The sequence below is a fragment of the Panthera onca genome, chromosome C2 (genome assembly GCF_046562875.1).
Source record: "Panthera onca isolate mPanOnc1 chromosome C2, mPanOnc1 haplotype 2, whole genome shotgun sequence".
Lineage (NCBI taxonomy): Eukaryota > Metazoa > Chordata > Mammalia > Carnivora > Felidae > Panthera > Panthera onca.
The window spans coordinates 70,757,458-70,775,922 of NC_138347.1; the positions used below are offsets into that span (position 1 = coordinate 70,757,458).

Here is an 18,465-nt window from a genome sequence, read left to right on the forward strand (position 1 = left end):
GGGGGTCGGGTGCGTTTCAGGCCCTAGGAAAAGGAAGGGGCGGGACCTAGGTGAAGGACCTACTGACCAAAATGCCTTGGCTTTTTCATTTCTCCTCTCTTACCTGCCCTCTCTCCCGCTGCCTCCAGTCGTTGGCCTTCACCACCCCAAATGCCACCGTTTCCGGAAACGGCGCTCCAGATCCCTTGAAACCAACAAACCCTGTTAGCGTCTGCAAACTGAGAAGCAGAGTGCGAGTCTAAAGAAAGATCTGGAGATCCTGGACCCTGTTGCGCAAGGTCTTACAGGTTTTCCCCTGTCACATCACCTGGGGCCCAAACCTCACTCTTTCTGGCAAAGATTTGGTAATGATCTATATACAGAGCTAGAATTACAGTTGTGTCGTCCGTTGGAGGCCCTTTAAGTGACCTTAGCCAAATTGTGACCTCCTTAAACATGCTTTTAGTCAACTAACATTTTTTAAGCACCGTGAGGTGCTTGTGCATACTGCAGTGGTTTACAATTACTCATCTTTGTGTCCCCACCCTAGCACAAGGTCAGCCGTGTAACGTAAAAGATGCTCAGTGAATGTTGAGTGATTATGAACAAGGGATGAAGCACCTTAATCACGATTTCTTCAGAACAGTCTGAAGATTTATTTAGCATCTCTCTGCAGTAAACATAACCTCTGAGGAGAGAGGGAAATGAAAGGCGTTACAATATCTATATAACCATTTCTGGTGTTCTCCTTCCCTTGTCCACGCCCACCTTCCCACCCCTTGCCAACTGAATGTTCATTTGAATACTGCTTTTTGGCAAAGCTCCAAACTCCCGCATTATGCACTTGTGATGGCACTGAGTTAGTGTCTGCAAGGTTAATGTTCCCCCAGGCATTAACGTGATGCCTGTTTAGAAATAGCTAAGGCCCAGAGGGTCAGCTTAATTTAGACACAGGTAACTAAGAAGAGCACGGATAAACCACAGCTCCACAATCAACTCTCCATGTGCTTTCTCCATTAGAAAATATAAATTTTAATAAGATGACAATGCATATTCTGAATGCTAATTGCAATAAAACAGTAATACAAGTTAGAGCATAAGACAGTTACCTGGAGGACAGCCTTCTGGCAACTTCTAGCATCTGCAATGGCATCGAATTCAGGTGTTAAAATAAAAAACACCTCTGGCAGCAAAGAAACAGACTCTTGAATATCAGGTAGTAGAAAAACTAATAACTGAAAAGAATTGAAGGACTGGTGATTCCACTCAATGGGTTGAGATTGATTGATTGATCGGTGTGCCTTTCAGCATAGTTCTCTGCTCAGCACCATAACAGGAACAATAGAGAAACAACTGTCTAACAAGGGCAGACTAAAGAGCACTAAAGAGGTAATGACAGCAGGAGAGATGATGGGGAGCAAGTTTAAGGCTTTTGTAGGTTAAACTTCTAGAAATGTTTCTCAGCCCCAATTTACTTCTCCATACTCCTCTTGCTCACCTCCGCAAACACCAGCCCTAGGCATTCAGCTTACTTTCCTTTTTTTCTAATTTTTGTTTTGAAGTAATTATAGACTCACAAGAAGTTGCAAAACTAGTAGAAAGCGTCCCATTTAGCCTTCACCGAGCTTCTCCCAGTGGTGACATCGTATAGAGTTCTAATAAGATATCAAAACCAGGAAATTGACAATGGTACATTACCTTTAACTACACTTACAGAACTTAGTTTTTACCGTTTGCTTTAAATCTGCATTTGTGTGTGTTTGTGTGTAGTCTTGTTCTATGTATAGATTTGTGTAACCGCCACTACAACCAAGATACAGAACTGTTCTATAACCGCAGAACTCCCTTATGCTACCTTATTGTATTCATAAATTCACCTCCCCTTCTGACCCCCCTACTCCATCCCTGTCCCCTAGTAACCACTGATCTGCTTTTTATGTCTATAGTTATCTCAAGAATGTTATATAAATGGAATCCAACAGCATATAACCTTTGAGACTGAAGTTTTTACCTAAACATAATGCCCTTGAGGACCAGCCAGATTGTTGTAGGAATCAAACGTTCATTCCTTTTTGTTGCTGACTATTGCTCTGTTGTATGTATCAGGTTGTGTTCATTCATTCCCCAGATGAGGTACAGTTGGGTTGTTTCCTATTTTTTGCTATTACAAATAAATCTGTGTACAGGTTTTTTGCATGAACTTAAGTTTTCATTTTCATCACATAAATGCCTGAGAGTATGAGTGATGGGTCATGTAGTAAATGTGTATTTAATTTTTTAAGAAACTGCCAAACTATTTTCCAGAGTAGCTATATCATTTTACATTCCTGTTACCAATGTATGAGAGATCTAGTTTCTCCTCATCTTCACCAGTACTTTGTGTTATCACTCTTTATTATTTCAGCTGTTTTAATAGGTATGTAGTTCTCTCTCCCCAAAACTGGCTCCTGAATAGGATGCAAGGTATATCTGTAACTCCTACTTTCCTTGGTGCGCTTTTAAACAAGCTCACAGGCCCCTTTCATTGAAGGATTTCATCACATATCACTGAAGAGAAACATAATTCTTATGGGTAAATTATAAAGTTTCTCGAAATATTAAGTTTATATAGCTAATGTCTCTTTTTGACACCCTTTTTGAGATAGCTCCAGGAAATATCTGTTAAGTGGGCCTAGAAATTTCTTTTAAGAGATGATCTACATTAGACTAAGCTACTCAGGGAGTGCCAAGCATCAGACTTCTGCTCAGGTCATGATCTCACTGCTTGTGAGTTTGAGCCTGGCATTGGGCTCTGTGCTGATACTTCAGATCCTGGAGCCTGCTTCAGATTCTGTCTCCCTCTCTGCCCCTCCCCCGCTTGCGCATGCGTGCTTTCTCTCTCTCTCTGTCTCTCTCTGTCTCTGTCTCTGTCTCTCTCAAAAAAAACATTAAAAAATTTAAGGGGTGCCTGGGTGGCTCAGTCAGTTAAATGTCTGACTTGGGCTCAGGTCATGATCTCACAGTTCATGAGTTCAAGTCCCACATCGGGCTCCGTGCTGACAGCCCGGAGCCTGCTTCAGATTCTGTGTCTCCCTCCCTCTCTGTTCCTCACCCACTCGCACTCTGTCTCTCTCTCTCTCTCAAAAATAAATAAAGATTTAAAAAAAAAATTTTTTAAAGACGAAGCTGCTCAGGATATAGTTCACAGGTGGCAAACTTAAATGCCCAACAAGCCAAGCAGGTAACATGAATAGATGAAGAAGGGCAGGTGCAAAGACAATCGACAGTGAAAGGGGCTATGAAGAACCAGAGAGCTCAAACCAATCTGAAGGGCACAGCCACTACTCATTTCCAGCTGATGATTTCCTGAAGATCAAGAAATGAAGAGAAATCAGGAATCCAGTGAACTCTCCCAAATATCAATGTTGGCAACTAACTCCATTTCTTTAAAACAGGAAAGCATGTCAGACAAAACATGTCTGTGGGTCAGATGTGGCATACAGCCATCATTCTATCTTATCTGAGATGCACTTAACTCATGGAGGGCTGGCAGCACTGCTCCGACTGGCAGGATTTTCAGTGCCTCCCGGTGCCTCTTTCCTTTCCTCTGGTTCTGGAATGGGTTTTCAGTCTTGTCCCTCTCGCTTCTGTAGGAGAGGAACGTACCATCTCTTGTCCCCAAAGACTTCACCAAGTCTTCAAAACCTCCTGTACTAACCATCCTCCAAGTTTCCTGGATGTCTCAGGCTCAGAAATATGTGGAAGGACTATCTCTACCCATATGGTTGCCTGCAGCACAAGCTGTTTGTCAAGGCTGGTTCTACCTTAAGGAGAAATGTGGCTTCTTTTTGCAAAGCTCTAAATTCATAGCCTTGTCAGAGATTGGTCCACAGGAGCCTGCCCTCACTACATCTTGTCATTCCTATAAGACCCAGGAGAACATGACTTTTCCTGTTCCCATGGGCCATCTCAGCCTGAGACACCTCCCCCTGAGTTTCTCCCTCAGATCTGAAGGGCATTTCCAGATCATTGATATATTCTAAAACTAATGACCAAGATATGGAAACAAATTAAGTGCCCATTAACAGATGAATAGGTAAAGAAAATTTGTATATATGCAACAGAATATTTATTCAGTCTTTAAAAGAAAGGAAATCCTACCATTTGTGACAACATGAATGAACTGAGAAGACATTGTAGTAAATGAAATCAGTCAATCACAGAAAGACAAATACTGTATGATTTCACCTATATCAGGTATCTAAAATAGTCAATCTCATTGAAGCAGAGAATAGTGGTTGACAAGGGCTGGAGGGCAAGGGAAATAGAGAGTTGTTATTCAATGGATATAATAAAGTTTCAGTTATGTAAGATAAGTTCTAGAGATCTGCAGTACAACATTGTACCTGCAATTAACAATAAGGTATTGTGCACTTCAAAATTTGTTTTCTTAAATCTCATGGGCACCTGGATGGCTCAGTTGGTTAAGTGTCCTACTTTGGCTCAGGTCATGATCTCACAGTTCATGGGTTCGAGCCCCATATCAGGCTCTATGCTAAGAGCACAGAGCCTGCTTAAGATTCTCTCTCACTCCCTCTCTCTCTGCTCCTCTCCAGCTCATGCTCTCTCTCTCTCTCTCTCTCTCTCACAAAAATAAATAAATGAATCTTAAAAAAAAATCTCATTTTAAGTGTTCTTACCACAAAAAAAAGACAGACAGACAGATAGCCATACAAGGAAACTCTGAGAGGTGTTGAATATGTCTACAGTCTTGATTGTGGTGATAGCAACAGGGTTTGCATATGTCCAAACTCAGCAAATTGTACACATTAAATATGTGCAGTTCTTTGTATATTAACTGTACTTCAATAAAGCTGCTTTTTATACATTTTTGAAATTTTTTTTTAATGTCTATTTTTGAGACAGAGAGAGACAGAGCATGAACGGGGGAGGGTCAGAGAGAGAGGGAGACACAGAATCTGAAGCAGGCTCCAGGCTCTGAGCTGTCAGCACAGAGCCCGATGCGGGGCTTGAACTCACGGACCGTGAGATCATGACCTGAGCCGAAGTCGGACGCTTAACTGACTGAGCCACCCAGGCGCCCCTACATTTTTGAAATTTTTTAATATTTATTTTTGCAAGAGACGCAGAACATGAGCTAGGGAGGGGCAGAGAGAAAGGAAGACACAGAATCCAAAGCAGCTCCAGTCTCTGAGCTGTCAGCATGGAGCTGGACCATGAGATCATGACCTTAGCCAAAGTCCAGACACTTAACCGACTGAGCCACCCAGGTGTCCCCAGTAAATCTGTTTTCTAAAAAATTAATGAATGCCCTAACTCTCTCCTACTTAGGATGTAGAGTGTAGATAATAAATTCTGGGGGTTTTTTTAAGTTCATTTTTGAGAAAGAGACCACGAGCAGGGAAGGGGCAGAGAGAGAGGATCCCAAGCAGGCTCTGCTCTGTCAGCACAGAGCCCGATGTGGGGTTCGAAATCATGAACCATGAGATCATGACCTGAGCTGAAATCAAGAGTCAGACATTTAACCAACTGAGCCATCCAGGTGCCCCTAGATAATAAATTCTTGAGTTGAGGAAGACAAGCAGCCCTCCACCTCCCTAGAGCATCCGAGTACTGAGTTGCACTAACTTTCATCAGCTGTGAGATAACTATAGTGTGGAGGGATTCGTGGGAAGACATGAGAGAAAAGTCAAGATGCACAAGAACACAAGAATTGATGAAAATAAGGCCTTGTACAGGAATCATATCAGTGAGAAAGGAAAAAATAAAAATTAAATGAAAAGAAAGTAAAATAAAACAACATTATGAGGATAATATCCTATTAGAACCTAAAGATTAAGTCCACAGCCACAACTAAATCCTCCTGGGTTTGAATCCTGCCTCGCTACCATTTACTAGCTTTGCAACCTTAGTTACTTTACGTCTCTGTGCTGTCAAGTTCCCCACCTAGAAAATGAGACTAATAATAGTAACTTCCTCTTAGGGTTGTTAAGAATAGCAAATATTAATACATGTATTTAGAACAATTTCTGGCACATAGTTAGATGTTCTGTATGTTGCACATACAGATGTTCCTGACTTCCAATGGTTCGGCTTATGATTCTTTGATTTTATGATGGTGTGAAAGCAATATGTATTCAGTAGAAACCATACTTTGAATTGTGCATTTTGATCCTTTCCCCAGGCTAGCGATGTGCAGTGTGATGCTGTCTTGTGATGCTGGGCAGCAGCTCCCAGTCAACCACAAGACCAGGAGAGTAAACAACAGGTACACTCACATCATTCTGCACCCACACGACCATTCTGTTTCTCACTTTCACTACCATATTCAACAAATTACATGCGATAGTCAACATTTTATTATAAAAGAGGCTGTTGTGTTACATGGCTTTGCCCAACTTCCATAGATTAATGGAAGTGTTCTGAGACTGTCTAAGGTAGGCTAAGCTATCATGTTCACTAGGTTAAGGGTATTAAATGCATTTTCAACTTACAATATTTTCAGCTCACGAAGGGTTCGTCAGGATTAATCCCATCATAAACTGAGGAAGATCCGTGTTCTTGTTCTTGTTATGGTTATTGTCACTGTTAAAAAGGACTTAAGGATGGTGTTGAACCGAATTTCCTAAAAATAGAATTTAATAGGGGAAAAAAGTCAGTTCCTGCAAGTAGATTGAGGCAAGGGAAAAGAGAAACCACACAAGTACCAAAAAAATGATTTAAGTGGAAAAGTATTTTACAGGATATTTAGCATGGGGAATAAAAAGTTATATGATAGCTAGATGGAGCTAGGAACAAACTAGGCAATTAAACTACAGGGAAAATTTGTAACATTATTCGAAGAATTTATTTCGGAGCATAATCTTTGCCTGAATCATTTTATTTACAAGGCTGATGAAATTGGTCTATTGTGAAGATGCTTGCTATTTTCTACTCAGTAAATACCAGTAAATCAAGTTTCTACCTCTTCTCTCTCAAAGTTTAAGCAGAATGAAGACAAGTTAATTACTCTTATATATATTAAAGCTGTGGGTTTCCATAAAAAAAGAAAGAATGGCAATTGGAAATTTTTATTATTCTAGAGTTTTCAAAGATTTCATACATTTGCATTTCATTCACACTGCAGATACCGCAATATAATGCCCAGATGAATTTTTCTTTCCTGTTTTTACCATTTTCTTATAATTTAAAAACATGTCAGAATTGTGGACTTCCCAGGAAATATTAAAACTACGCTGTTGCTAGACACTGTTCACTGGAGAGCCTGTGCAGTAGAGTGCAGATCCTTTCATGTACTGTATACCTGATTCTATAAACATACTGTGTTTATAATGTCTCACATGGAAATAAGAGAAAACTCTGGGTTAGCAGCAAGCAATAGGGTTTTTTTTTTTTAAGTTTATTTATTTATGTTGAGAGAGAGAGAGAGAGAGTGGGAGAAGGGCAGAGAGAGAGAGGAAGACCGAGAGAATCCCAAGCAGGCTACGCACTGTCCACACAGAGCCCGATGCAGGGCTTGAACCCAGGAACCGTGAGATCATGACCTGAGCCAAAATCAAGAGTCAGATGTTCAATCAACTGAGCCACCCAGGCACCTCAAGCTGCAGTTTTTAAAACTATTTTTAGTTAAACTTTGAGGAGAAAAAAAAAAAAGGCTCTCCCCCCTAAGTGTCATGTGTGAACCTACAACACCCTGACCTCTTTCTCTCCTCCCTGATTATATGAATAACCCTGAGATCACCTCTTAGAACTGGTTTTAACCTTTAGCTGCAGTGGCTGCATTGCCATGTGTGTATGTATATGATGTTGTATGTTGCACATAACCTTGGACCCCCACAGTTTGGTCCCTTTCTCAGCTACCCCTTGATAGTATGATCAGTTAACAAGTTGGTGGGTGACCTGCACAAAGCAAGACACAGCTATTTAATCTCTTGCTTGACATCACCCTTCCTGGGGCAATGCTGTACAGGGCTCTGTAAAAAGTCCTTGCTGTCTCAGCAGCCAATCAACTTAGAATTTTTTTTCTGGGTTTTTGTTTTGTTTTGTTTTCTTTCTAATCAAGGTATAAAAAAGCCCTAGGTTCAGTTGAAGTTCCTGATGAAGAAACACACTGAGATTTTTTTCAGTGATCAAATCTGCATATTTAGGCATGCCTGGGTAGCTCAGTCAGTTAAGTGTCTGACTCTTGATTTCCGCTCAGGTCATTATCCCAGGGTCATGGGATCAAGCCCCATGTTGGGCTTCACACTGCGTGTGGAGCCTGCTTGAGATTCTCTCCCTCTCTCCTCCTGCCCCTCTCCTCAAGTGTGCTCTCTCCCTGTCTCAAAACAAAAAACAAAAACTGCATATTTGTATTTCAAACAATGTAGCTAAAACTTGATGTAAATTCCTTCTTCCATTTTTTTTTTGGCTTAATGAATATCATTTATTCAGTATAAAATCTTTGTATGTTCCATGTGTTAAGAATAAATGTACATTAAATCTAAAAAAACCAAAAAAACAAAAATCAAAAAACCTACCCGGTTGCCAAACAATCGTGGAGATCAACACAAAGAAAGAGTTCATTCCCCGAAAAATGACCATTTTCCTACCTGCCAACGTTCACTATAAACATTTATTACAAACTCACAGGACTCAACAGGAGGTAAAAAAGGTACAGGTTGCACTAAAGTTCATCAGCTCTGAGGTAACTATGGTTTGGACGACATCACAGGAAAACATGAGTGAAAAGTCAAGACGCACAAGAACACAAGAATGAAGTACTGGGATGGAGGCTGTGTTACCTTCTCATTTGCCAATTGATTGTTCATAAAGGTCGCCATTTTACACTTTCCTGAAGATTATGCTGCTACATAAGAACACAAGCACCGGGGTTCAGAGAAGGCTAGGACATGGTCTAAGCTCATGAGAAGCTCTTAGACTAATGGAGGAGACAGATAAATGATATAATTTCAGTATAACATGCTGTGATAACACAGAGGTATACAGAGGGTGCTCTGGACTCCCTCACCGAGGAAGCCTATGGACTAGCATATCAGTCTGATACCAAAACAATGGTTTCCATTCTGTTCATACATCTTAAAATGTACATGTGAAATTCTGTACGAATATCAAACATTATGCAGGACTTCCACATTTTAAGAAGCGTTTATTTCCTGATAAAAAAATGTAAGCTTTGAAGCAAATCCTTTCCAACTCACATACACACGTGCACACACACACATACACGCCTTGAAATGGCTGCAGAATAATTCTCCATACTGCATGAACAAAATGTGAACAAGTAAAGATGAAGAACAAATGCAAGTTGAAAATGAGGTGAGAGTGCTCTATAGCAATGATGGTGAACAGAAAAACGACAGCATCGGTGATAAAGTAGATCATCTTCTGGTGGGAAGAGACTTTTATCGTTTCATTCGCTAATTGACATTTTATAAAGTCAACCATTTTACACTTTGCTGAAGGAAATTATTTAGCTATGTAAGGTTTATGTTTCCCTTATGAAAAAAGGGGAAAGGGAATGGCTCAAATCAGTCGATTGGGGTTTACTTTTGTTTGTAAGAAAATGTTTCAGCATCAGAGCTAAAGTTATCACCTCTTTAGCCCCAGGTGCCCTATCATCTGAGTCCCTATGTGTGCTCCTTAGACCTCTAGCATGGACAGATATGGTGTCCAAATACCTGGAGTCCAAAGGGAGAGCTCCTGGTCAGCATGGCTCTGTTAATATTTGGGGCATTTTGTTTCAAAAGCCAGAGGAGTGTGCAGCATATTGGGAAAGTTCCCATCTTTTTTGTTTTTTAATGTTTTGGTTGTTTTACAAGACTAAACATCAGTTATTTGGAAGTTCCATTTATACCAAATACCATAGTCCCCAAGATGCCAGATAGTGGAGTCATTACAGAAAAGAGAAATAAAAATCTTTGAGCAGAATTGAGTTGCTGTAAAACCTTTATTACCTATGGCACACATTGTTGTAAGAAACATTGTTACTATCAGTCTTTTATTTAAATGTTTATTTTGAGAGAGTGAGAAAGCGCCTGTGTGTGGCAAGTGGGGGAGGGTCAGAGAGAGAGAGAGAGAAAAAGGGAGAGAGAGAGAAAGAGAGAGAGAATCCCAAGCACACTCTGCATTGTCAGCACAGAGCCCAAAGCAAGGGCTCAATCTCACAAACCACTCGATCCAGCCTGACCTGAGCTGAAATCAAGAGTTGGACACTTAACCAACTGAGCCACCCACCCAGGCACCTTTTTTTTTTTTTTTAATGTTTAACTATCAGTCTTAAACATTGCATAGGTTGTAGAATCTCAGAAAATAGGGATAATGGCATCAAACTCTGGATACAGGTAACCTGTGCTTTTTCAAAGTTCATGTTATACCTCTTCACTTTTATGAAAGGCCTACATTAGTACCTGTTTTCAGTGATGGAAAGAAATCCCAAGAGGATTTTCATTTTTACCAAAAAAAAAAAAAAAAAAGGATTTTTTACCAAAATGTTCAGCATTTGTTCTGCAGGAAGATGTCATAGAGGCAGCATGCACCGGGAGCAGTGAGGGTGACCCCCCCACCAAGCTCCTTCTCCGGGAACCACACTCAGCCTCTCAGTATCTAGCTGTCACAGTTCCAAACTGTGTCATCTGTGAGCATCTCTCTGTGCTTTATCTTGATTTATCCTGCATATTCATTAGCAAGCTGTGTCCTAAGGTTTCAGAAAAGCCTAAGAGAAGTCATGTTAGGGGTCTGGAAATGCTCAAACATTTTTTCATATGCATTCACGGTAATTGTTTCTTTGCTGTATGCCATTTCAGCTTACATCAGTTTTCAAAGGAATGTTCTACTTTCAGATAGTGGGGGGAAACTATATGTAATAAAATAACATTAAATGTACTGAAAACATGCATGGAGTATGGATTTTAATATTAATTCAAATGTTGAGGCACCTCGGTGGCTCACTCAGTTAAGCGTCCAACTTCAGCTCAGGTCATGATCTCACAGCCCATGAGTTTGAGCCCCGCGTCAGGCTCTGTGCTGACAGCTCAGAGCCTGGAGCCTGCTTCAGATTCTGTGTCTCCCTCTCTTTCTGCCCCTCCCCCACTCATGCTCTGTCTCTGTCTCTGTCAAAAATAAACATTAAAATTTTTTTAATATTAATTCAAATGTTTACTATTTACATTATAGCTACTTCACACTTCATACAGATATGTACCCCCACACACCCCACCCTCTGTCAGTATACACTAGTTTACCAAGGGACCAAAAACCTCTTAGGCCACAGATAGACATTTTACCTCATTTCTGACCTCTTCCTGGGCAGAGAGAAGAGAATCATGTCATGTGGAGCAAAGACATTAGAATTTGGGACTACCTCTCAAATAATGAAACAAAAGGTAATGTCCCTAGGTCAAGGAGCAGTCCTCACTGTTTTCAGCCCCTGAAAGATGTTTTCTGAGTGACTAGTATGTGTCAGACAATGTGCTGAGTGTTAGTGGCATTCGTTTCCTTGAGAAATCCGTACTTTTTTTTTATTCATTAACCAAATTGCTACTGAATGTCTGGTACTATACTTAAAACCAGAAATACTACAGTAAATAAGATACTCTTCCTCCCCAAAAGGACTTGCAGTCTTCAGTTGGAGTACAAGATATGAAGAAGCCACTTTGCTTCAGGGGATGCATTCTGAGACGGGGTAAGCAGGGGATCCCAGACCCACCAGCTTCCCCAAGGTGACATTTATGCTAGACCTGAAAGGGGGTGAGGTGGGGGTGCTGGTGGAGCTCAGAAAAGAGGAAGCAGATGGCAGTACAAAGTCCTAGAGCCAGAGAGAACTCAGTGCATTCAGGGACCGGCCAGTTATTCAGAATGAATGAGTGCAGGAAGTGGTAGAGAGAAAGAGAGACTGCACTAGTGGAAAGCACCAGTAGGCTCCAAAGTGCCTCGAAGGCCAAGCCAAGGCATCTGCCCTTTGTCCTGAGAGCAGGTTTCCCCAGAGTGTGGCTGGGTGGTAAGCAACAGAAGTTTAGATGGTACACAAACCAGCATTTTTTATTTGGGCAGTTAATGGATTTAATACACATTAGAAAAATATATAACCCATTCAACCGATATATTACTTCTCTTAGTTTACCACTTGAGATGAGGCTGAGTGAGAAAAAGTGATTCAATTTGTAAACAAAAATATTAAATGCATTATTTTATGATAGCTGGTACACTAGCAACCATAAACGACTGGTGTTTGGGGAAAACAGTCTAAGACCAACAGAGTTCCATGGAAAGATTTCATGCAGGGAAGTAACCTGACAAGACTTCCAAGTTGGAAAGAAGACTGGTTGTGGAGAATGCAAGAGTAGCGTTTGTAGAACTTCCAGTTAAAGTCCAGATTCTGAAACCAAGTTTAAAGTTGTCCATCAACTGATGAATGCATAAAGAAGATGTGGTTTATATATACAATGGAATACTACTTAGCAATGAGAAAGAATGAAATCTGGCCATTTGTAGCAATGTGGATAAAACTGGAGAACATTATGCTAAGTGAAATAAGCCAGGCAGAGAAAGACAGATACCATATGTTTTCACTCATATGTGGATCCTGAGAAACTTAACAGAAGACCAGGGGGGAGGGGAAGGGGGAGTGGAAAGTTACAGAGAGGGAAGGAGGCAAACCATAAGAGACTCTTAAATACTGAGAACAAACTGAGGTTTGATGGGGCATGGGGGAGAGGGGAAAGTGGGTGATGGGCATTGAGGAAGGCACCTGTTGGGATGAGCACTGGGTGTTGTATGGAAACCAATTTGACTATATATATATATATATATATATATATATATATATATAAAGTTGTAAGGGGCAGGGATTTTTCAGTGAAACATAATGGGATAGAATAAAGAATACCAGACGGCATCGCATATAACACAATGCACATAGACCGACAAAGTGTCATTCAACTAGTATGTACCAAACACGTATTGTATGCAAGGTGCAGTCCTAGGCACTGAGAATACAGTTGGTGAACACGACAGACAATGTCCTTGATCTCACAAGGTTGACATGTTGCTGAGGAAAGGACACAACAAGGGAGTAACCAAGTACGTACATAAGACGCTTTAAGAGGTGGTAAACTTTTAAAGGCAATACATCCAAGGGGAGAAATGTAAGCTCCATACAGGCTGTCTCTCACTGCTGTGTCCCAACAATAGGAACAGTGCCTGGAACATAGTAGCTGCTCAAAAAGTATTCTTTGAATGAACGAACAAGAGATGTGGTTGGCTCAACTTAAGGAGTAACAATAGAAATTAAGAGAAACAGATGGGTTCAAGTTATATTTAAGAGATAAAATACGCAGGGCTTAGTGTGCAAAATAGATTTAAGGGCTGAGAGATAAAAAGAAAAGGAACAATTTCTCAATAGCCTATTCTAAACATAGCAACCAGACTGACCATGGGATTTCTGCACTCAAACCCTCCCACGGCTCCCTATGGTACTCAGAGAAAAACCCCACATCTTTACAATGGCAATAAGGCTGTACATGATCTGGGCTGGGTATCTCACTGACCTCGTTTCTAATCATCTCCCCCTCGTTCTCTCTGTTCCAGCCACACTGGCCACCTTGCTGTTCCTCAAAGCCCCAGTTAAATTCCCAGCCAAAGCCTTTGAACTAGCTGTCCTCTCTTCCTGAAATGCTCTTTTCCCCAGTACTCACATAGCACAGTCCTCATACCTGCAGGTGTCTCCTTCTTTGTGAGACCTACTCTGACCACCCCATCTAATACCACGAATTCACTCTCCATGAAATTCATTGCTCTGCCTGCTCAGTTTCCCCCAATAGCATTTATTGTGATATATATCTCACTCTAACATGGTACATACTTTATTTATTATCTTCATTGTCTGTCTCCCCACAAGATTGTAAACTCTCCTAGAGCCTATAACACTGCTTGGCACACTGTAGGTGCCCCATAAATACTTGTTAAATAGGGGCGCCTGGGTGGCTCAGTCGGTTAAGCGGCCGACGTTGGCTCAGGTCATGATCTCACGGTTTGTGGGTTTGAGCCCCGCATTGGGCTCTGTGCTGACAGCTCAGAGCCTGGAGCTGGCTTTGGATTCTGTGTCTCCTGATCTCTCTCTGCCCCTCCCCCACTTGTGCTCTATTTCTCAAAAATAAATAAACAGTTAAAAAAAGTTTCTTTAAATATTTGTTAAATAAAGAAATGAAAGATGACTCTTAGTTTTCTGGTTTGACCAACTGGAACCATCTGGTTTGACCAACCATCAGGTGGCTCACTGAGGCAGGAAACATAGGAAGTTGAGGGCTTTGGTGGGAAACAACGAGTTCTGTTTGGGACATGCTGAGTCTGAGTGTCTTTGAGAACAACACCTAGGTGAGAATGACCTTTACACAGTTGCATTTATGGGCCTGCTGCTTAAAAGAGGGTCACTGGATTATAAATTTGAGGATCACTTGATTATAGATGGCATATGAATGGGTGTCACGGGCAAGAAAATGTATGTAGAGAAGAAGAGAAGAACCTTGAGAAACAGTAGGAGGTAAGAGAGCATAGTCAGAAGAACCCAGGGAGCAGAGATAAAGAGGAAACAGGGAGGAAAACCAGGGGTTGTGAAAGTCCATGGGAAAGTAGTTTTAAGAAGGAAGATAAATAAGTTATGTATAGCTGTGGAACAATTACCCCAAAATTTAGTGGCTGAAAACAATTCCTGTTTAACATCTCACTCTTCCTGTGGGTCACAAAGAGTTTTAGGATATCTTACAAGTCTGTAATAAGGTGTTAGCCAAGGCTGTGGGCTCATCTGAAGGCCTGATTGGAAAGTGATCCTCTTCCAAACTGTTAGCAAACTGTTCCAATTGTTGGCAGGATTCAGTTTTCCGAGAGCTGTTAGGATGAAGGCCACAGATCCTCCTCAGGTACCTTACAACCTGGGAGTTTGCTTCAACAGAGCAAATGAACAAGAAGATTCAGAGGAAAAGTGCAAGCAAGTCTTTCATAACTTAACCTTAAAAGTGCCACATCATCATCCCATCTCACTTTTGTCTGACCCTCTTCATTAGAACAAAGTTTCCAGGCTCAGTCTACACACCAGGGGAGAGGATTATAAAAGGGAGTGAATACCAGGAGGTGGAGATCACTAGGATCCATTTTTGAAACTGCCTCCCATAGAAGAAGTGTCTGCAGTGTTAGGTGTCGAAGAGTATCAAGTATCCAGAAGATTTGGCAATAAGGAGGGCCCATTTGTTTTTTCAGAAAGAACTGGTTTAGGGGACTGTGGAAGCAAAGTCCAGACCATACTACACTGAGAAGTGAGTTTGAATGGAAGAAGTAGAGAGAGCAATCCTAAACAATTCTTTCAAGATGCTTAGATATGAAGAAAAGGATAGAGATAGGGTGGCTGAAGGAAGGAATGGAGTCAAAGCCGGATGACAGGCTTTTTACAAATTGAAGATTTGAACATATTTAAATGTTTTGGGGCAGGCATGAGTAGAAAGGAAAGGATTGTGGTCAGAGACAAATCATGCAGATGGTTCGATAAGGGATGGAGAAGGCCAGTAGTAAGTCCAAGAGAAGATGGTAAGGACTGAATAACCACCTTCTCTTCTTCTCTACATACACCTTCTTTTATTAAGCCCTTACTTGCACAGTCTTATTGTATTGAGTGCTTTACCTATATTATCTCATTTAATTCAGCTCTCAAAGGTAAGACCTTTATCACCATTATATAGACCAAGAAACAGTCTTGGAGAAAATAAGGAACTCACCTAAGGTCACACGATACATAAGAAGAGTAAAATTTTAGATCAACCTGTAGGCCAATGGGTCTCAAAGTGCAGCCCCAGACCAGCAGTAACAGCTGACAGGAACTTATTAGAAATGCAAATGAGCGGGTCCTACCCCAGACCTAGTGAATCTGAAACTCTGAGGGCAGAGCCTCAGTAACTTGTGTTTGAACACACTCACCTTCCAGATAACTCTGAAGTCTGAGCAGCAAGCACTGTCCAGAGTGATACTGCCTCTCAAGGTCCAAACTGGGGCAGATGACAGAATTATTTAGAAAGTTGAGGAAGAGTAACAGGGTGCAGAAACCCAGGATGTCGTCTGGGATTCTAGCTTGGGTGACTGACAGAGAAATCGCCAGAAGAAGAAGGAGGTATGGTAGAGAAAGATGGTGAATTTAGTTTTGGACAAGATGATTCTGAAGTTCTTTTAGGCAAACAGGTGGGACTATCTAGTAGATAAATATGTGTCAGGTGGTTGAAGGACAGGCCATGACAGAGACAAGTCTGTCCCTAACATTTGCAGGGCCTGAGACAAGAGTACAAGTTACCATACAACATAGACCTAAATATTAAAGAGTTATAAATCAAACTAACTTACTGTAAAAATACTGTCTCCATTTACCTTGATACACATACCTACATAATGATGAAAAATTTTAAATCATGCATAAAGCAATGGCTTTTATATGACTGAACATTGGCAAAATGACAAAGACACCTTGGGAGTTCTCTTGATGGGTTGGCAGTTGGATGAGTCATAAAATATACACATAATTCATGAATTGCTGTTTATTTACTCCATGAAATTTATTTTTTCATGCCTTCATTTCAGCAAAATTTTCAGTAATGTTATAATGAAGATTTTCACATAATTTGTATTCAGTGGATAACAGTGATTCAAAGTGCTAACAAAATAAATGTAACTACTAAAAGTACACAAAATTTTAAATAAATTGTCATGAAAAATATAAATCAAAGAAATGTAAGGATTTAAAAATTATCTTTCATGTAAGTTTTTCAAAGTTATTTTCTTCTAAACTATTTAAAACTGTTAAAATTAAAAAGCAAAATACAAATTATAATTAGTATCAACCATTTAAATCAAAACTATTTAAATTTGAAAGCTTTAATTTTCTGACAATTTAAATCTTATTGAATATTGTTATTAAGATAGAATTATTCTCAACTCTAGCGATGTTCAGATTTTAGTTATCTTTTGCTGCATGACAAAGTACCTCAAAACTTAATGGTTAAAAATAATGATCTATTAATTTCTTATTCTATGTGTTGGCTGCCAGTTCCACTGGTCTCCCTTGGGCTCATTCATGAGACTGTAGTCATGGGGTGGCTCAGTGGGAGCTAGGAGGTCTAAGATGACCTCATTCACATGTCTGGGGCCTTTGAGGGAATAGCTAGGAGGTCAGGATCTCTCTCTCTCTCTCTACATGGTTTTCTCATCATTCAGTAGTCTGAATGAATGTGGCTTCCTTGCATTATGGCTGGATCCCAGCAGGAAAGCAGAAAGCTGCTAGGCCTAAGGCTCAGCCCCTGAAATGACTCAGCCACTTCTGTCCCAATCTACTGGTCAAGGCAAGTTATAAAGTCATCTCAGATTCAAATGGAGAGAAACGGACCCTACTTTTTTTTTTTTTTTTAACTAGGCTCTATGCCCAACATGGGGCTTGAACTCATAACCCTGAGACCAAGAGTCATATGCTCCACTGACTGAGCCAGCCTGGCACCCCAGTCTCTAGTTCTTGATGGGAGAAATGGCATGAGTGGACAGGGATGGGAAGAATTATTGACAGCTCTCTTTGCAAACAATTTACCACAAGCCATCTGGTTGGTTATTTCCATAGCTTCACTTATGTGTGCCTAGACCTTACCATACACACAAATTTAAAATAATCCTATTAACTAGTTTGTATGATTAACAATAATATTGTTTAATATAGTACAATGTTCCTCCATCATTCTGTGCAACTATTGTGAATACCAAGAGAATTACAATTTAGAATGTGAAAAGAAGCAAGAAAATGACGTTCAGCACTACTGGGAAACACTTTGTTATGCAATTATCTATTACACAGTCTAAGAAGGAGTTGACAAGTTAATTGTCTAAATACTTACTCTGCTCAAATCCTCTCTGAACTCAGAAGCAGTATCCATCTCCAATGTCAGAAACATAAATTTGGAGGCAGTTGCTTTTTGGGGGGGGAACACAGGGCAAGAGATGAGGAGAAGTATTTCCCCAGGGACCTGAACAGCACTAGTTGGTATAGGGGATGTTTCAAGATATGGGTCACGTTGTACCTGTACTGGATCCTGAATGACAGTGGTGCCTAGGTAGTCCTCAGTCAACTTACACCGTGTATGTTTGCATGTGCAGGGACCTCAAAAGTACACAATCTAGGGTGGCACCCTCTTATCTAATGGAGGTACTGGGGAGATCTCATTGGATAGGGGGTAACATGAGAGTGAAGGAGAGATAATCCAGGGAGAGTGGGTAGGAGTGAGAAGAGTAGTGGGCTAAAACGGTGAAACTCTGGGGAATAAACACACTGTTTACAGAATAGATGGGCTGAAATATCCACCAAGAGAGGAAGTAATTAAAGAAATTCTGGCATGTTCATTCTATGAATACTAAGAACTCCTTTCTCTCATTGTCTCGGTCTCTCTGTCTTTGTCTCTGTCTCTCTCTGTA

The 18,465-nt window shown here is 40.7% G+C and overlaps 1 protein-coding gene across 2 annotated transcripts in view; it reads right to left on the bottom strand.

Annotated features, from left to right (window-relative positions):
- ZNF148 (zinc finger protein 148) overlaps positions 1 to 18,465 on the bottom strand; it is a 171,453-nt gene that overhangs the window by 128,646 nt on the left and 24,342 nt on the right. For both annotated transcript variants that reach the window (XM_078453076.2, XM_078453075.2), the window contains exon 3: positions 6,474 to 6,604. The gene's annotated coding sequence lies outside the window, so the exon portion shown is untranslated. The remainder of the gene's footprint in view (positions 1 to 6,473; positions 6,605 to 18,465) is intronic.